General features: G+C 41.5%; 1 long non-coding RNA gene across 2 annotated transcripts in view; it reads right to left on the reverse strand.

Annotated features, from left to right (window-relative positions):
- Window positions 1-17,914, reverse strand: part of LOC125938964 (uncharacterized) — a 35,174-nt gene extending 17,260 nt beyond the window's left edge. The window contains exons 1-2 of one of the 2 annotated variants that reach the window (XR_007462872.1): window positions 17,554-17,914; window positions 12,277-12,472 (exon numbers count right to left, since the gene is read on the reverse strand). This is a non-coding gene — a long non-coding RNA (uncharacterized LOC125938964). Of the gene's footprint in view, window positions 1-12,276; window positions 12,473-17,553 lie in introns of those variants that run through there. The other variant, XR_007462873.1, reaches the window with a different exon arrangement.
- Between the last annotated feature and the right edge of the window lie 16 nt (window positions 17,915-17,930).

Genomic DNA, 17,930 nt, shown 5'->3' on the forward strand with positions numbered 1-17,930 from the left:
AGTTCATGCTCTGTCTCTCTCTGTCTCAAAAATAAATAAACGTTAAAAAAAAAAAAAAAAAAGAAAGTGTGAAAAACCCAAGACGGCTTTTTTTTCTTTCCTAATTGGCCTCTTTCAGCCTCAGATTCATGGGGAATGAGTGTAGTCAGAAAAGTTTAATTTATAATGGAAATGGAATAACGTCATAAATCCATGTGGCAGATGAAAGAGGAAACCACCCTACTACCACTAACAAATCATAAAGAAACTAGTGATCAGGAGGTAATGACATCTGAAGCTCTTGCCCAGATAATAAAGAGAATGGTGAAGATTCCACATCGAAGGAGGTGCCTGAAAGGAGTAGAGGAACCAGGTTAGAATGGGGATAAGTGAGAAGGGAAGACCTTCTTGTAAGGGCCTAAGACTGACTTTGCCTTCCTTTTCAGAATCAAGAGAAAGTCCAACCTGTGAAACTCTTCTGTGAAATTGCCCCAGCCCTTCCTTAGGAAGTTTCGTAGACCTGTACTGCCTGCTATGGTAGTCTTGGGGAGATGGAAAGGATTAGGAGACCAGGGAATAGAGGAGATGTCCTATCCCATCTCTTCCCAGATTCTGGAGGAGAGGGTACAAAAACTCTAGGTAATGACAGTGAACAAGGCCAGCAGGTGACCTGAGGCATAGCCAAAGATGGTGGGAAAGACACACGGCACTAGACAGAATAAACGCAAGAGGCAGCCCACCCAGCGGCTGAGAGAGTCTGCTAGTTGGTTTGGGTTTGAGTAAGCACACCGTAATTTACTGATCCAAAATGAGTTATCCTCTTTATGACTCGGCTTCCTCATCTATGAAATGGGGCTAGATATCTGAAGACTTAAGGCAAGTGTGAGTGTTAAGTAACAAAATATGTGTAAAAAGCTTAGAATGGTGCCAGGCATATTGCGAGTGCTCAATAAATGTGTGCCCCAATGATGACAGCAGTGGGTTTCAAAGTGACTTCAGGCCTGCGTGGCTCCCGACACTGGCCACCTCCTCTCCCACTCCCATCCCCACCAATGCTGTTTCTCAAACTCACCAGGGTTCTTCTGGCATCGAGGGGTTCACATTAGTAGCCTCCTGTGCCTCCAACGCCCCTTCCCAGATGCCTGCATGGCTCACGCCCTCACCTCTCCAGGGCTTGCTCATATGGCACCTTCCTGGTCAGGGATCTTCCTGACTACCAACAATTCCCCCTGCTCTCCCTTCTCTGCTCTATTTTTCTCCATGACACATCTCACCATATCTTATCCATCATATTTTTCCTGTATCTCCTCCCCACCCTACATCCTCCCACTCACTAGATTGTAAGCTCTGTGAGAGCAGATGTTTTTGTTTTGTCTACTGATGTATCCCAGAGCAGTACTGGCATATCATAGGTGCTCAATAAATTCTCCTTGAATCAGTGAGTGAGTATTTCCTAGTATATCCATTCTCCAATTTAGGCACATTTATACACGTGTAGTATATTACTTCCAATTCTTGCTTGTACAATATTGCAGTGAATATTGTATGTGAGTGTATCTAGAAGCAGAACTACTGGATCATGAGTTAAGAACAACGTTAATTTTCTAGATATATTTTCAATCAACTCTCCAAAGTGGTACTTATCATATTCCCATATGCAGTGTGAGACTCCTGCTTCATATTTTTTTTTTAATTTGAGAGAGAGAGAGTGAGAGGGCATGAACAGGGGAGAGGCCCAGGGGTGGGGATGGGGAGGGAGGGAGAGAGAGAGAGAGAGAGAGAGAGAGAGAGAGAGAGAATATCTTAAGCAGGCTCCACACTTAGTGCAGAGCCCAAAGCGAGGCTCGATCCTATGACCCTGGGACCGTGACCTGAGCCAAAATCAAGAGTCAAAAGCTCAACTGACTGAGCCACCCAGATGCCCCAATCCTTTTTCACATTTTTGATGGCACTTGATATTGTCAGACTTTTTTAGTTTTTGCAAGTCTGAGTATTCAATGGTATCTTATTTTAATTTTCATTTTCATTTACCTGATTATTGGCCAATTTGAACATCATGTATTTGTTGATCATTTTGATCTTATCCTTTGTGAATTACCTGTTCATGTCTTTTGTCCACATTTTTTATATATTCTATATATATATATATTCTTTTTATATCTTTTCTCTCTCTCTCTCTCTCTCTCTCTCTCTATATATATATATATATATATATACATAATACACCAATCTTTTGTTAATTATATGTGTAACATGTAACTTCTTCAGTCTCTCGTTTTTTTAACTTTTTAAAAGTGATTTTTGATGCACAGAAGTTGGAACTCCATTGCTAAACAAAGACTGTCCCATGTTAATAATTTCTTAAAGGTGTTTAGAATTTTTCTTACATACATATAGATTTAAAAATACATTTTAGAACAAATCAGGAGACTATAGATGCTGGAGAGGATGTGGAGAAACGGGAACCCTCTTGCACTGTTGGTGGGAATGCAAATTGGTGCAGCCGCTCTGGAAAGCAGTGTGGAGGTTCCTCAGAAAATTAAAAATAGACCTACCCTATGACCCAGCAATAGCACTGCTAGGAATTTATCCAAGGGATACAGGAGTGCTGATGCATAGGGGCACTTGTACCCCAATGTTTATAGCAGCACTCTCAACAATAGCCAAATTATGGAAAGAGCCTAAATGTCCATCAACTGATGAATGGATAAAGAAATGGTGGTTTATATACACAATGGAGTACTACAGGGCAATGAGAAAGAACGAAATATGGCCCTTTGTAGCAACGTGGATGGAACTGGAGAGTGTGATGCTAAGTGAAATAAGCCATACAGAGAAAGACAGATACCATATGGTTTCACTCTTATGTGGATCCTGAGAAACTTAACAGAAACCCATGGGGGAGGGGAAGGAAAAAAAAAAGAGGTTAGAGTGGGAGAGAGCCAAAGCATAAGAGACTCTTAAAAACTGAGAACAAACTGAGGGTTGATGGGGGGTGGGAGGGAGGGGAGGGTGGGTGATGGGTATTGAGGAGGGCACCTTTTGGGATGAGCACTGGGTGTTGTATGGAAACCAATTTGACAATAAATTTCATATATTAAAAAAATAATAAAAAAATAAAAAATAAAATAAAAAATAAAAATACATTTTAGGAAAAAAATTTCCATAGGCATCCATTTTTTTGGTAAGATCTATTACCATCTTATAGAATACCAGTGTTCCATGGACAGATTTGGGGAATGCTTCTCTAAGAAATAGGGACAGCTAGGAGGCTTTTTTTTTTTTTTTTTTTTTTTTCCCAACGTTTTTTTTTTTTTTTTGAGACAGAGAGAGACAGAGCATGAACGGGGGAGGGGCAGAGAGAGAGGGAGACACAGAATCGGAAACAGGCTCCAGGCTCCGAGCCATCAGCCCAGAGCCTGACGCGGGGCTCGAACTCACGGACCGTGAGATTGTGACCTGGCTGAAGTCGGACGCTTAACCGACTGCGCCACCCAGGCGCCCCCAGCTAGGAGGCTTTTGAGCAAGGTAGCGATGTGATGGGAACAGAGTACAGGAACAGAGAACACTACTTACTATTTTCTTTTTGTTCTATGTGGGCAAGTTTGCCTCTGCCATCTTGACTTTACAGAGTTGTTCAAAAAATCTCAACTGATTTACACAATGGCTAAATTTATCATTCCACCTGAAGTTCTTGTTTTATCAAAACATTTGGCTAGGCTGACATCACCCTGCATGCCAAGGAGCTTAACAGGGTCTGGGTAACTTCTTTTCTAAAATACTTAATGGGAAATCTATATGCCTAACTTTGTATATGAAAGGTTTAATGTAGCTGTTAATATTCCGGCTATGCTAAAATTTTAATTATTTTTTTTTCAACGTTTTTTTTTTTTTATTTATTTTTGGGACAGAGAGAGAGAGACAGAGCATGAACGGGGGAGGGGCAGAGAGAGAGGGAGACACAGAATCGGAAACAGGCTCCAGGCTCCGAGCCATCAGCCCAGAGCCTGACGCGGGGCTCGAACTCACAGACCGCGAGATCGTGACCTGGCTGAAGTCGGACACTTAACCGACTGCGCCACCCAGGCGCCCCTTTAATTATTTTTAAATATTTATTTATTATTGAGATACAGAGAGAGGCTGAGCATGAGCAGGGGAGGGCCAGAGAGAGAGGGAGACACAGAATCTGAAGCAGGTTCCAGGCTCTGAGCTGTCAGCACAGAGCTCCACATGGGGCTCGAACTCACAAACTGTGAGATCATGACGTGAGCCGAAGTCGGACGCTTAACCAACTGAGCCACCCAGGCACCCCAACTAAAATTTTTAACATTCTGGAATTGGGGTCATTTTAGTTAACCTAAATGCCTGATGATTATCAACTGATCATTAAATGCCTAAAGTCCAGTGTGACAGAGGAGACTTTGAGCCCAAATCTTCTTTCCTCAGATTGTCAAGGAAACATTCTAGAGTCCTTATCAACTTCTATCCTTTAAAGATAGCAATGGTATGAAGCTACTTCTTGTAACTCAATTCTCATCCCCTTCCTTCTCACTCAGTTACAGTCTCAGGTAAACAACATTGATAATTTAAATGATGTTTAATTTCCTCATTGTGTCCCACCTTCTATTCTTTTGACTTCTATTCATCTTCATTCAATTCTAAATTCTAGATTAAAGGAGTTAAGAGTAAAGTTGTTTAGGCATTGTTAGTTGAATGATAAATATAATTCATTCAAAGCAACAAAAAATATACTATTAAAATATCAACCAATTTAACTTAGAGACTATTACCTTTTCAAATATCACAATTATTGATGTTTTAATGAAAAGAATTATTAAATAATTTCTAAGTCAGCCAAACAAGACAATAATTTGACAATCCCTAAGGACAAGAGATAAAACTAAAGGCATATTTTTAAAGCAACCAACTTAAATGTTTATGGTCCCATGTGTATATAAAAGAAAAATAATTTGGGGCACCTGGGTGGCTCAGTTGGTTAAGCATCCGACTTTGGCTCAGGTCATGATCTCACGGTTTTGTGGGTTCGAGCCCTGCATCGGGCTCGGTGCTGACAGCTCCAAGCCTGGAGCCTGCTTCAGATTCTGTGTTTCCTTCTCTCTCTGTGCCTCCCCTGCTCACACTCTGTCTCTCTCTGTCTCTCAAAAATAAATAATAAAAAAAAAGTTAAAAGAAAATTAAAAAAAAAAGAAAACGAATTTAATGATAAAGTAATGAACAGACAGGAGCAATGGTTAGGTTTGTTTCACTATAAAGTACTTGTTTTAAATATTTCGTCACCATCTTGTAAACCTCTCTCTTTTATGTGACAAAATAGCATCAATCAGGGGCACCTGGCTGACTCCGTTGGTAGAGCCTTCGACTCCTGATCTCAGGGTCATGGGTCTGAGCCTCACATTGGACATAGAGATTACTTTTAAAAACCAGCATCAATCATTTTTCTCTGCTGATAGATTTAACTACTAAGAGATTCTTCTAAAAAAATTTTTTTTAATGTTTATTTTTGAGATAGAGAAAGAGTGCAAGTGGTTGGGGGTGGGAGGGGGGACAGAGAGAAAGGGAGACACAGAACCTGAAGCAGGCCTCAGGCTCTGAGCTGTCAGCACAGAGCCCAACACAGGGCTTGAACTCATGAGCCGTGAGATCATGACCTGAGTCGAAGTCTGACGCTTAACCAACTGAGCCACCCAGGCGCCCCAAGAGATTCTTTACATATCATAAAAAGATCCAAAGTGTAAAGTTAATTTTAATACTACAGCACGTCCTATTCCAGACACTTGTCTGGATCTTTGAATTTCTCTTCATCATGTCCTAATCTCTCTCTCTGTCTCTCTCTCTCTCCCTCTCTCACCCCATCTAACAATCTCGCCTCACTCTTTGTGAGCATAGATTGGAAGAATAGTAAGGGCGCTCCTACACCCCGGAGAGAGTTTAAGTGATAACTGGAAGGGATGGGGAAGTCTTTGTGAACAACATATGGAAGTTCTTAGATGTGGGGTATAGTCCAAATAGCATCGCCTTGAAAAAAATCTCCCACTGAAAATTGAAAAAGTTAATAATCTTAAAAGTCTGCTGAGTTACAGACAGGGCTCAAAATCGTTTCTCTTTCTTCAGACCATACTAAGTAGTGAGTCAACATTATAAAAGTAGGGGGAAAAAGCTAAAAATATTTAATATGAAAAAGCTACGTTTTTTTCTTTTTCTATAGTGTCCTCTTCCAGTGACAAACTGAAACAGTAACATTTATCAGTCTGGTTACAGAACACATTTATAAGCGACACCAAGATTTGGGAAGAGCAAAGTATGGTCAAGGGGAGAAATTCAAGGTTTTACAAGAAAAGGTGTAACTAAAATATTAGAGAAGTGTACAGAAAAAAAAAGAATAATAAAATTTTTGGCAGTGATGACCGACACATGAGGTGACAAATATAAAGATGCTACTGACTAAAAGAAACAGATCTGGGACTCGCAAATAGATTTCATTGTTTCAAAAAGCTGTGCTACATTAATGGCATTACAGCCTAAAAGACCTACCGGATGATCCTCTTTCTCAGAGTAGGTAAAATAAATCCCCAGCCATCATGCTTGTTATTTGAGGAAAACAACAAGATCCTGTTTACCTTCTTTCGGTCTAGTGTAGATTTCTCTCCTACCTGGTCTGAAGCTCACACGATTAGAACCACACCTTTAGGTTACATAATGCATATAGGGCACTGGCCCAGAGGATACGATTGCACCCAGTGATGGTGAAAGGCTCTCCTTAGCATGGATTCTCTTGTCAGATCACGCGGTCATGGATGGATGGATTCCTGTCTTACCCTCCCTTCTGCTGAATGCCTATTTCTTTCAGGCAGTAACTTAGACTCTGGGTATTGGAAAAATGAGTGGGATACGGTCTTTTTCCTTTAGGACCTCCTTGTTTGACAGAAGACACTAATAGGAAGACAAATACAATGCAACATGATATATTTTCGACTACAATTGACAAAGGTTGAAAAGAGTAATATCCACCATTAGCTAGAACATAAGAAAACAGCACAGAAACACCATTTCTAGAAGCTCAAATTGGTAACAGGTTTTCTGGAGGACACTGTGGCACTATGTACGAAAAACCTTAAACAGCAATAACAAGTCAATAGAGTTCACCTCAACAGATCCTCTGAGCTCAGGATTTATCCTAAGGAAGTCATCAGACAAGTTTGCAAAGATGTTTGCACAAATATATATATTGAAGCATTTATGAATAGTGAATATACTATAGTGTCCAATAACAGGTGATTGGTTAAATGAATTTTGCCACATCCATACAACAGCGTATTATCACCATTAAGAGAGCTACAGATTTATGCAGTGAGTAAGAGATATGCTTTTGATATATGTTTGAGTGAAGGGTAGATTACAAAGCATAATACAGATGTGATGAAAATGACACTTAACCCCTGTGGTCTTCCTCTGCAAAATCTGTCACGCCAGTCTAATCATGAGAAAAAAAATCATACAACGTCGAATAGTGAGTCATCTTATAGTATCTCTGACTAGTACTTCAGAACTGTCAAGGTCATCAGAGCAAGGAAGTCTGAGAAACTGTCAGAACCAAGAGGAGTCTAAGGTGACACAAAAGAAAAATGTAATATGATATCCTGGATGGGATCCTGCAACAAAAAAGGACACTAGGTAAAAACTAAGGCTATCTGAAATCTGTGAACTTTAGTTAAAATAAATGTATCAATATCGGCTCAACAATTACAACAAATGTATCATATTAATGTAACATGTGAATAATGAGCAGTGATTTGAGAACTCTGTACTAGCTTTGCAATTTTTCTGTAAATCTAAAATGTTCTGATAGATTTTATTTTAATCAATAACAATCAGTTTTAAAGGTATATATTTACTATATATAAGAAAAAGTGGGGAAGGATATACTTCAAGGGGTTAATTTTTTCAGTTAGATTTATTGAGGTATAATTTATATACAGTAAAATGTACTTTTTTTTATTGTGCAGTTCTGTTAATTTTAATATACATAGTCCCGTAACTACCACCCTAATCAAGATACAGGACACTTCCATCAGCCCTAAGGCCCTTTGTAGCCCACTCTCTGGCAACCGCTGTTTTCTTTTCCTTTGCCTTTTCCAGAATCCATGTACACAGAATCAGACAGGATGTACTCTGTTGATTAAAATTGTCTTTTTCCTCAGAATGTGAGACTGTGGGTAGTAATTTCCTTATTCTTCTTACCTTGCTTATTTGCATTTTTAGCTTTTCTATAATAGACATAACTTTTGCTATTTAGAATAATAAAAGTGAAAAGTAATCATAATGGGCATTATATTATAAGTGAAGAGACAATGCTACTGGAGTACTTATGAGGACATTTTTTTTTTTAATTTTTTTTTTAACGTTTATTTATTTTTGAGACAGAGAGAGACAGAGCATGAACGGCGGAGGGGCAGAGAGAGAGGGAGACACAGAACTGGAAGCAGGCTCCAGGCTCTGAGCCATCAGCCCAGAGCCCGATGCGGGGCTCGAACTCACGGTCCGTGAGATCGTGACCTGAGCTGAAGTCAGACGCTCAACCGACTGAGCCACCCAGGCGCCCATGAGGACATTTTTGTTGAAGATATTCAAGCTGCAGGATTATTTTACTAAAGAGTTAAATTCTAAGTGGCAACAGCAGTTACGAGGTGGGTTCTAGGACCAGCTAGAGCTAGGTAAAAATCCCAGCTCCACTACTGACTAGTTGTGTGACCTTGGTAATCTATTTGGTATTTTTTACCCTTAGTATCCCCATTTTAAAAATAGGGTTAACACAGTACCTGTCTCATACAGTTGTTAAAAGAATTAAATGAGACTGCATGCAAATTTGTGCATCATAGACATTAGCTACTAAAATCATTTATATCGTTTATTCTCATTCTCGCGATGATGCTATCACTATGATTACTGAGCTGTTGAGAGGTGGAGGATACAGGGTCGTTCTCGGCCAAGGAAGCAGAACTCACGAGAGCAGAGTTATGGAAGTGCCTCCAAGGACACAGTGGCAAGTAAGGGGCCGAGGGAGAGGAGGCAGATGCCCAGAGCCAGGTTGTGAAGGGCATGCTCACCCAGGCCAAGGAATTTGTTCCTTACCCTTAGGCCCGAGGACAGAAACCATTTTGTTTGGTCATGTAAGTTGTACCTCTGGCTGTCTGTCTCACAGTAGCTTCATTTTTTATGCCAGCTCAGTCTAGTCTCCCCTTTCCCCCTTCTACTCCCCAGGCTGCCAAAGCATTCTGTTCATTTCTCTGTCACCACATGTAAAATGGGGCACCGTAATCACCTGTTTACAAGCCCGCATCTCCAGGTAGGATGAGTTCCTGTAGACTCTGTCCCCTACCCCACATTATATTCCAAAGAGGTAGAAAATCCCTACCAAATAGTTAGTGAATGAACAGTTACATTTTCTCAGGACAAAAAGAAAACAAAAACCATGAGAGGTTACAATTCCTGGTAGATATGTTTCCATAAGGAGAAAAAGAAGAAATTCTAAGAACTGAATGATCAGAAGGAATAAACAGGATCAAAGGGGAGACAGACCAGAAGCTCTGCAGGAGGCTGGAAGGCCAGGGAGGTGGGGGCTGGGGGGGGAGGGGCCTCAAGGCATGTTACTTAACAGTTTTGACTAGAAAATTGGGCAGCTATCATCAATTAACTCTTGATATCCTACTATATTCAGAAAGTGGTAGTTCTGTATATGTCAATATGAAACAAAATGTAAGATACATTGTTAAGTGAACAATGTGCCTATGCTAAGGGTGTAGGGGAAACATGTCTGTATACACACATGTACACATATATCCATACACTTATACATGCATGAGATGAAACCAATAACACGGGTTGTCTCTGAAGAGGAGAGTTCTTTTCATTATAAAATTTTTACTACCTTTTACTTTAAGACCACTTACGTACGTTAATCTACTCAAAATTTGTTTTTAAAGAGATCCATAAAGTGGTATTTTAGAATACATTTCTAAAATTAACTATTAAAAAAGGAAGCCATTTACATACAAAGAAAAAAGGTCTGGAATGATATGTACCAAAATGTGAATGCTACACATTCTGTATATATTTTTTCTTTTCTCCTTTGCTAGTCTTTCCTGTTTCCGTTTTCTAATTTTGCTGGTTCCTCCTTTTTCCCAGGGTTCAGTCCTTGGTAGTTTTCTCTGTCTGTGTTATTTTGGTGATCTCATGGAATCTCATGGTTTTAAATACCAATAATATGCTGGACAAATTTATATTTGCAGGCAAGATCTGGGCTCCAGGCTTAAATATATGACTGTCTATTCAATGTCTTCAGTTGGACATCTAAATACCAGCAAGTCAAATATGACACAACCAAAAGCGAACTTCCTGCCCCCTCCCACACACTTCAACACATAAGTCTTCCCATCTTAGTCTATGGAAAATCTTTCTTGCAGTTGCTCTGGCCAAAAACTTGAGGGGTGCCAGGGTGGCTCAGTTAAGCATCTGACCTCGGCTCAGGTCATGATCTCCCAGTGCGTGAGTTTGGGCCCTGCGTCGGGCTCTGTGCTGACAGCTCAGAGCCTGGAGCCTGCTTCGGATTCTGTGTCTCCCTCTCTCTCTGTTTCACACACCAGGCATGCTCCCATCTCACACAGTGGTGCTGGTCCTTCCTCTGCTCTGACCCCAGATAGTCTGAAGATTCAGTTCCTCCCTTCTTTCAAGTCTCTGCTCAAACCTCACCTGCCTTCCTAGAACGCCGTGTCTATAACCCACCCACAGCCCTTTCCCAGCTCAATCTTTTCCCCTAAGAGTCATCCCTTTCTATTCTATAACAATGATTTGGTTAATTCATGCATAATTGGCCATGCTCACATTTGAATACAAGCTCCATGAGAATAGGGATTTTTGTCTGTATTGTTCACTTAATCTAGGAAATACGTGGCATAGAGTAGATACTCAGTAAATGCATAGCAAATGAACAAGCTCGCATTACCTGTGATGTGAAGAACAATTTTTAGGGCTTCTGGGTGGCTGCGTCGGTTAAGCGTCCGACTCTTAATTTGGCTTAGGTTATGATCTCACGATCTCATAGTCGTGAGGCTGAGCCCTGCACTGGCTCTGTGCTGAGCCAGGAGCCTGCCTGAGATTCTCTCTCTCCCTCTGTCCCTCCCCTGACTGTGCACGCTCTCTCTCTCTCTCTCTCTCAAAAAAAAAAAAAAAAAAAAATTTATTTTTAAAAAATGTTTAAAAATTTTTCTTTTATTAGGAAAATTTATTGTTTATTTTTAGGAGAGAGAGAGCAGGAGAGAGGCAGAGAGAGAGGGAGATGAAGCATTTGAGGCGGGCTCTGTGCTCACAGCAGAAAGCCCGATGCAGGACTCCAACTCACAAACCATGAGATCATGATGCTTAACTGACTGAGTCACCCAGGCACCGCCCCCCCCAAATAATAATTTTAAAATAAAACTCACTATAATGAATGAATGCTACGAGTGTATGCTTAATCATTTCAAAGCTTTCTTGAATGTATATAAATATATTTTCCTTTCAGAAACCTTTCCATTTTTGTTACCTTAGGAAAATATATTTCTAGGTTTTACTTATTTTTTTTCCTATTTATGAAGACTGAAGTAGCAAAATGCTTTTTAAAGTTTTCACTCTGGAAGAACACGGTAAACCATTTTATTTCAGTGATCTCCTTTTCTACCGCAGGCAGCGCAGCAGAGGCTGGGCTACACGACAGGGGTGCCCATCTCCACCACCGTGTTAGCCTCTCCGAGCCTCCTTCTCCACATCTGGAAAATGGGAAAGATCCCTCATACCGTCGTGAAGATTTAGCGGGACCAGAACGAGTATTTGCCAGGTGCCTTCATCGCCAAACGGGTGGTATCATCTCTGTTTTCACAGCTTAGGCAACAGGCGCCCAAGGTTGGGGAACTAGTTAGTAGGAGGGTCAGAAGCTTGTTCCCTACACAGGACATTCAGGGCTCTTGCCCTCTACCCTCACCGCCTCTACTCTCTTTGAAGGAGGGTAAAGGGTAGGCAAAGCATCTAACGGTGGCCAGTTGGGAACTGAAGTCTGTGCCTTCAGCCCGTGAGAGGTCACAGCCCCGAGCAGGGGCCTCCGATGAGTCCACCACTGCCACAACTGGGGCACAAGACCCCCCTCAGGCAATCATAGCTCTAAGCGAGTGAGAGAGAATTAACAGGGACACAGGGCACTATCCCTCCTACTTCTCCTTTCCTATTCATGGAAATAATCACGCAAAGTTAAATCCCCCGCCTTTTTATTCTTCTTTCCGGGTCTCAGCTCAATAACTGATGTCCACCCCAGAAACCTCTTTCTCACGCTGTACAAACAGGGCACACTGTCCTCTTTCATCCACTTCCACCTCTCGTGAACTCTTAGCCAGGTACCTCAGGTAAATCCTTCTCCCTTTCTGACATCCTTCGGTCCATCTGCAAACTCCAAAATAACACCATTATGGTTGGTAGGCACCAAAGTGGCATTCATGCTACACCGAAATTGAGCAAAAAACCAGTCATTCACTTTGAACTGTTCTAGGCTCAATGAATTATACGGTGCACTATCCCAGACAGTGATCAGATAGAGGTCACCTTCAAAATCTTCTCAGACAAGTCCCTTACCCGTTTCTTTCTTTCTTTTTTTTCTGAAAGAGAGAGAGACAGAGAGACAGAGAGAGCAAGTGCACCAGGGAGGGACAGAGGGAGAGGGAGGGAGGGAACCCTAAGCAGGCTCCACACTATACGTGGAGCCCAACGCAGGGCTCGATCCCACCGTGAGAACGTGACCTGAGCCAAAATCAAGAGTCGGGTGCTTAACCAACTGAACCATCCAGGTGTCCCCCTTACGTCTTTATTTTAAATTAATGTAACTATGGTGAACAGTGCTTAAGGAAGCCATAGGCCAGCTCAGATCCCAGTTCTACTATTTAGTAGCTGTGTGGCTTTGAGCAGCTATTTATCTTTTGCCCCAGGTTCCTCATCCGTGAAGTGGGATCATAATGGAACCTGTGTCCTAGAGTTATTAGCAGGATTAAATGAGCTAATTCATCTAAAGCCCTTAGAATGGCTTCTGGCCCAGAGTCAGAGAAAAATAAACATAGGTCATTGAATTTCATCAAATATGAATATTTAATATTTGAAAAACATTTCTATTTCTTGATCTTTTTTCTATGTTTTTATTTTACTTTTGAGAGACAGACAGGGTGTGAGCTGGGGAGGGGCAGAGAGAGAGGGAGACACAGAATCCAAAGCCGGCTCCAGGCTACAAGCTGTCAGCAAGAGCCTGATGCAGGGCTAGAACTCACAGAGCGTGAGACCATGACCTGAAACGAAGTCAGTTGCCTGACTGAGAGTCATCCAGGTGCCCCTCTATTTCTTGATCTTTAAATTTTTTTAATGTTTTATTTATTTTTGAGACAGAGAGAGACAGAGCATGAGCAGGGGAGGGGCAGAGAGAGAGGGAGATACAGACTCCGAAGCAGGCTCCAGGCTCTGAGCTGTCAGCACAGAGCCCCGCGCGGGACTCAAACCCACAAACCGTGAAATCATGACCTGAGCCGAAGTCAGACGCTTAACCCACTGAGCCACCCAGGTGCCCCATATTTCTTGATCTTTAAGATACTTTTATTACAGGAGCACCTAGGTGGCTCAGTCAATTGAGCGTCTGACTCCTGATTTCAGCTCAGGTCATGACTCTGGGGTTGTGGGATCAAGCCCAAGTTGGGCTCCACGATGAGCAGGCAGCCTTCTTAACATTCTCTCTCTCTCTCCCCCTGCCTTTCCCCCACTTTCACGTGCACATGTGTACTCTCTGTCTCTAAAATAAAAATTAAAAAAAAACTTTTATTACTTTAAACTTGAAAGAAAATTTAACTACAAATGGTGTTTCAGTCATATAATCGATTAAATATACTCTTATTAGGTAATCTGAAGATCTTATATTCACAATAATGTTCCTGTGGAAAGCTTATTTTGAATTCAGAAATATTGGCAAATGAAATTTTGAAGTGCATTTTATCTAGAAGATAGGGAATGCTTACGTTAAAAATGCAAATGTACATGAAACTATGACATAGGATTTAATTTATCAGAAAATTCTTTACTTTTTTGAAATAGGATTTATTTCATAAACAATCCTTCTATTTCTATTGCCATAGCTGGTATACCTTAGGCACCTGTGAAAAGTGTAAGTCAGAGGTGAAGGGATCCAGGATCTCCTTGCTTATTCACAGTGCTTGGCTTTTACAACCAGGCTCGTGAATGCTAGAAAACACTGTGTTTGAAAAAATAAAATCTTTAGACTATACCATCTGCACTTGCCTGAGAGGTCCGTTTCCTGAAAATAATTTACTCAGCTATAGAACTCTGATCTGTACCGGTAACTACAATGAGCAGAAGGTTGCACTTGCAGTGAGGAAGCTGATCCTACGAGCTACTTCCTTTCCATCTCTCCAAATAAGGCAACACCACTGCGTCTGCAGACCTGGTGAAGTTCTGCTTCTTTTGGAATTAACAGCAACAGAATACGTGTTGGTAAAACCGCCAGATTTAGCAAAGGAAAACTCGATGACCAGCTGAAGGTGATTTTCAGATACATGAGGAGTATTTTTTTAGTATAAATGTGTCCCAAATATTGAATGGGACTTATACAAATAAAGCATTCTTTGTGTTTCTGAAATTCACATTCATCCAACCATCCTGCATTTAATCTGGTCATGCTATTCGTTGGGAGATTATTTATTTCTAGACATATTACTGCTCACTCACTTTCTCTCTCCCTCTCCCTCCCCCCCACACATGCACCATGCACGCATGCAACTTCATAATTTGAAGGAATGCATGTGTTTTGTAAACAACTACCCTAATTTGTATTTATTATCAAGGTTTTGGAAACTGCTTTCGTTTGTGTTGAAATTAGAGGAAAAATCCATAATCTCATGTAATTATATTTTATTACTTCTTTGGATCTGTACAATTACAGAAATAAACTAAGAATTCAGTTTTTATTCTAACTCATTTATGTTCTCAAAGTTAAATGGAATCTGGTCTCAGAACAATTTAATATGAGATAATACTGCCACCTGGAGACCAGAGGCAGGTATGACTAAGAATCAATCTAAATTCTAATTCTTGAATAAGTAATCTGAGTTATGGTGACACTTGATTTAATAATGCCATCTGCCACTTGCCATCATATGGGTCTAATTTTTTCCTCATTTATTCATTAATTGAATGTAAATTTTCTAATTTTCTATTGTATGCCAGACACTACGCTAAACTTTGGGGATATAAAGATGTATAAAACCTAGATCCTTTCATGAGTAGCTAACAGATTGGTAGGAGACACCAGCATGTTACCAGCTGTCATCCCATGTACCCCTACCCTTTAAGAGTGATGCAAAATGGAATATAATACTTGTCTTCATGTAGTGGGAAACTCGTCTCTTTCCAAGATTACAGCATAGACTGTGGTTTATAATTTTCCATTCACCTTGGACTCTAAGCTCCTCCTTCACCTGACATAGTGCTGTTTATGCATCACGTTACTGTTACACACACGTTGCTCTCATTCTCCGTAAATCTCCCAAAGATGCAGAACACAATGCTTTTCCTTGATTTTCATAATGTTCATACAAAGCTTTGATCCTGCAGAGAATGTATCTTGAAGTTTGGAAGCATGGAAGACGTGTGTGTGTGTGTGTGTGTGTGTGTGTGTGTGTGTGTAATTAGAACACTGCCATTTACAAATTGAACAACAGACCTCATTGATCTTTTTAAAGTCTTCTCCCTCCCACCCCTTTGACTCTCCTTTCTCACTCTGCTCCCTTCTTTGCTGTCCTTTTCTTCAACATTTCCCAACCCCTACCTTCTACTACAGTGAGCAATTCTTCCCAGCTTATTATATAGAACAATTCAACTTTCTCAATTTCATATCCCCAAACTCAGCCTCCTGCCCACCCGTGCATATCCAACACTCCTTGCTCCATTATGACACACAATGGGCCATCTTCTTAGAGTATCATCTCCCCTTTTCTCCCTATACAAGATTTATTTCCCCTTGACAGCTCTTAAAAAGCAGAGTGGTAGCAGTTTAGGTTTTAAATAACATCTTAAAATTTCCTTGTTGGTTATTATGTGTTATGAGGGCCTCTTCTACTCTTCCCTTCCTCCCTGCCTTGCTGCCCCCCTCCCTCCCTTCTACTCTCTCTGCTATACTGTAAGCTATCCCTACAAGTATTTACTAGTCTTGTGGTACTCTTTGGTGATACTGCTCAAATTAAATTAAAATTCAACAAAGGAGAGAAAACTGATGGAAGGGTTGTTACACAGTATTGCTAATTTTCTGATCAATGGTATACTTTGCTTTCTGGTTAAGCCTATAACACAAGCCTTCTTCTAAAGCTGGAGTGTTCCTACAACAAGAACTTGGAGAAAAGATATTGGAAAGATGAATTGTCCTCTTGCTGATATCTCGCTGACCGACCGGGATATCTTGCTGATATCTTGCTGACAACCGACTGAGTGGCTCAGTTGGTTAAGCGTCCGACTTCGGCTGGGGTCATGATCTCACGGTTTGTGAGTTTGAGCCCCGTGTAGGGCTCTGTGTTGACAGCTCAGAGCCTGGAGCCTGCTTTGGATTCTGTGCCTCCCTGCCTGTCTGCCCTTCCCCTGCTCATACTCTGTCTCTCAAAAATGAATAAACGTTTAAAAAAGTTTTCCGATTTCTTAAAAATGGAGGGCGTGATGGCGGAAGGGCATCCCAAATTAGAATACGTGGGTTCTACTTTGTTCTGCCTCTCTAGCATTGATGTATTTATATCAATCTCTAGATACGGCTTCCTCATTAACAAATTCAGGAGAAATATGTGGTACTATCCATTGCCTCTTCAATCTAAAGATCTACAAACCTAAAACCTCCCTACACGGGAAAGGACATCCAGACGACGGAATGAAACCTGGATCTCGCCCCTCATTTAGGATAGTTCTGTCCCTCACAATACACAATTCCTTCTCCAGAAGAAATATATATAGTGATAGAACTGTTTTGGTGACGAGAAACGTGCATTTATTAGCTTTTTTGAGTGTCAAAGTCCTCACATCTAAAAAGAGGGCACCACCTACCTCATGGAATTGTAGTGAGGATGGGACATAACGCCTGTACAGGGTCTGAACAGAGTAGTTATTAACAGAAATAGAATCTCATTTAGGGGCTTGGCATGGTGTCATTAAACAGAATCACGGTTTTTCTTTTTTTTTTTTTTTTATTTTTTTTTTTCAACGTTTATTTATTTATTTTTGGGACAGAGAGAGACAGAGCATGAATGGGGGAGGGACAGAGAGAGAGGGAGACACAGAATCGGAAACAGGCTCCAGGCTCTGAGCCATCAGCCCAGAGCCTGACGCGGGGCTCGAACTCACGGACCGTGAGATCGTGACCTGGCTGAAGTCGGACGCTTAACCGACTGCGCCACCCAGGCGCCCCCAGAATCACGGTTTTTCATGGCGCCTTCCAAACCTTACCTTGAGAAGTCTCCGCGAGGTAGTTGATTCAGTTGCTATGACGACACTCCGGTTCCGCCTCCGCTCTTGCTCGAATGGCATGCTGGGAATTGTAGTGCGTGGGAGCCGACGTTGAGCCAGGGGGCGGGACAGCTTCCGCGAAGCGCACTGCGTCTCCCGTGCCTGCTTCCACTGCCAAGCCTATTCCTCAGTGCTTGTGGGCCACAGAACCCAAAATAAAAGTCCAACTATGGGTCTTTGTTTCCACGTCCGCCTAAAATACAGCTAAGAGCAGGACAGTAGAAGCAATGCGGTGCCAAAGGCGGAGACGGGAGCTGTACTGGAGTGGCAGGAAGAGGCGAGGCTCCCGCCGGGATGGGGGTGGGGGGGGGGGGCGG

Source organism: Panthera uncia, assembly GCF_023721935.1.
Source record: "Panthera uncia isolate 11264 chromosome B2 unlocalized genomic scaffold, Puncia_PCG_1.0 HiC_scaffold_24, whole genome shotgun sequence".
Lineage (NCBI taxonomy): Eukaryota > Metazoa > Chordata > Mammalia > Carnivora > Felidae > Panthera > Panthera uncia.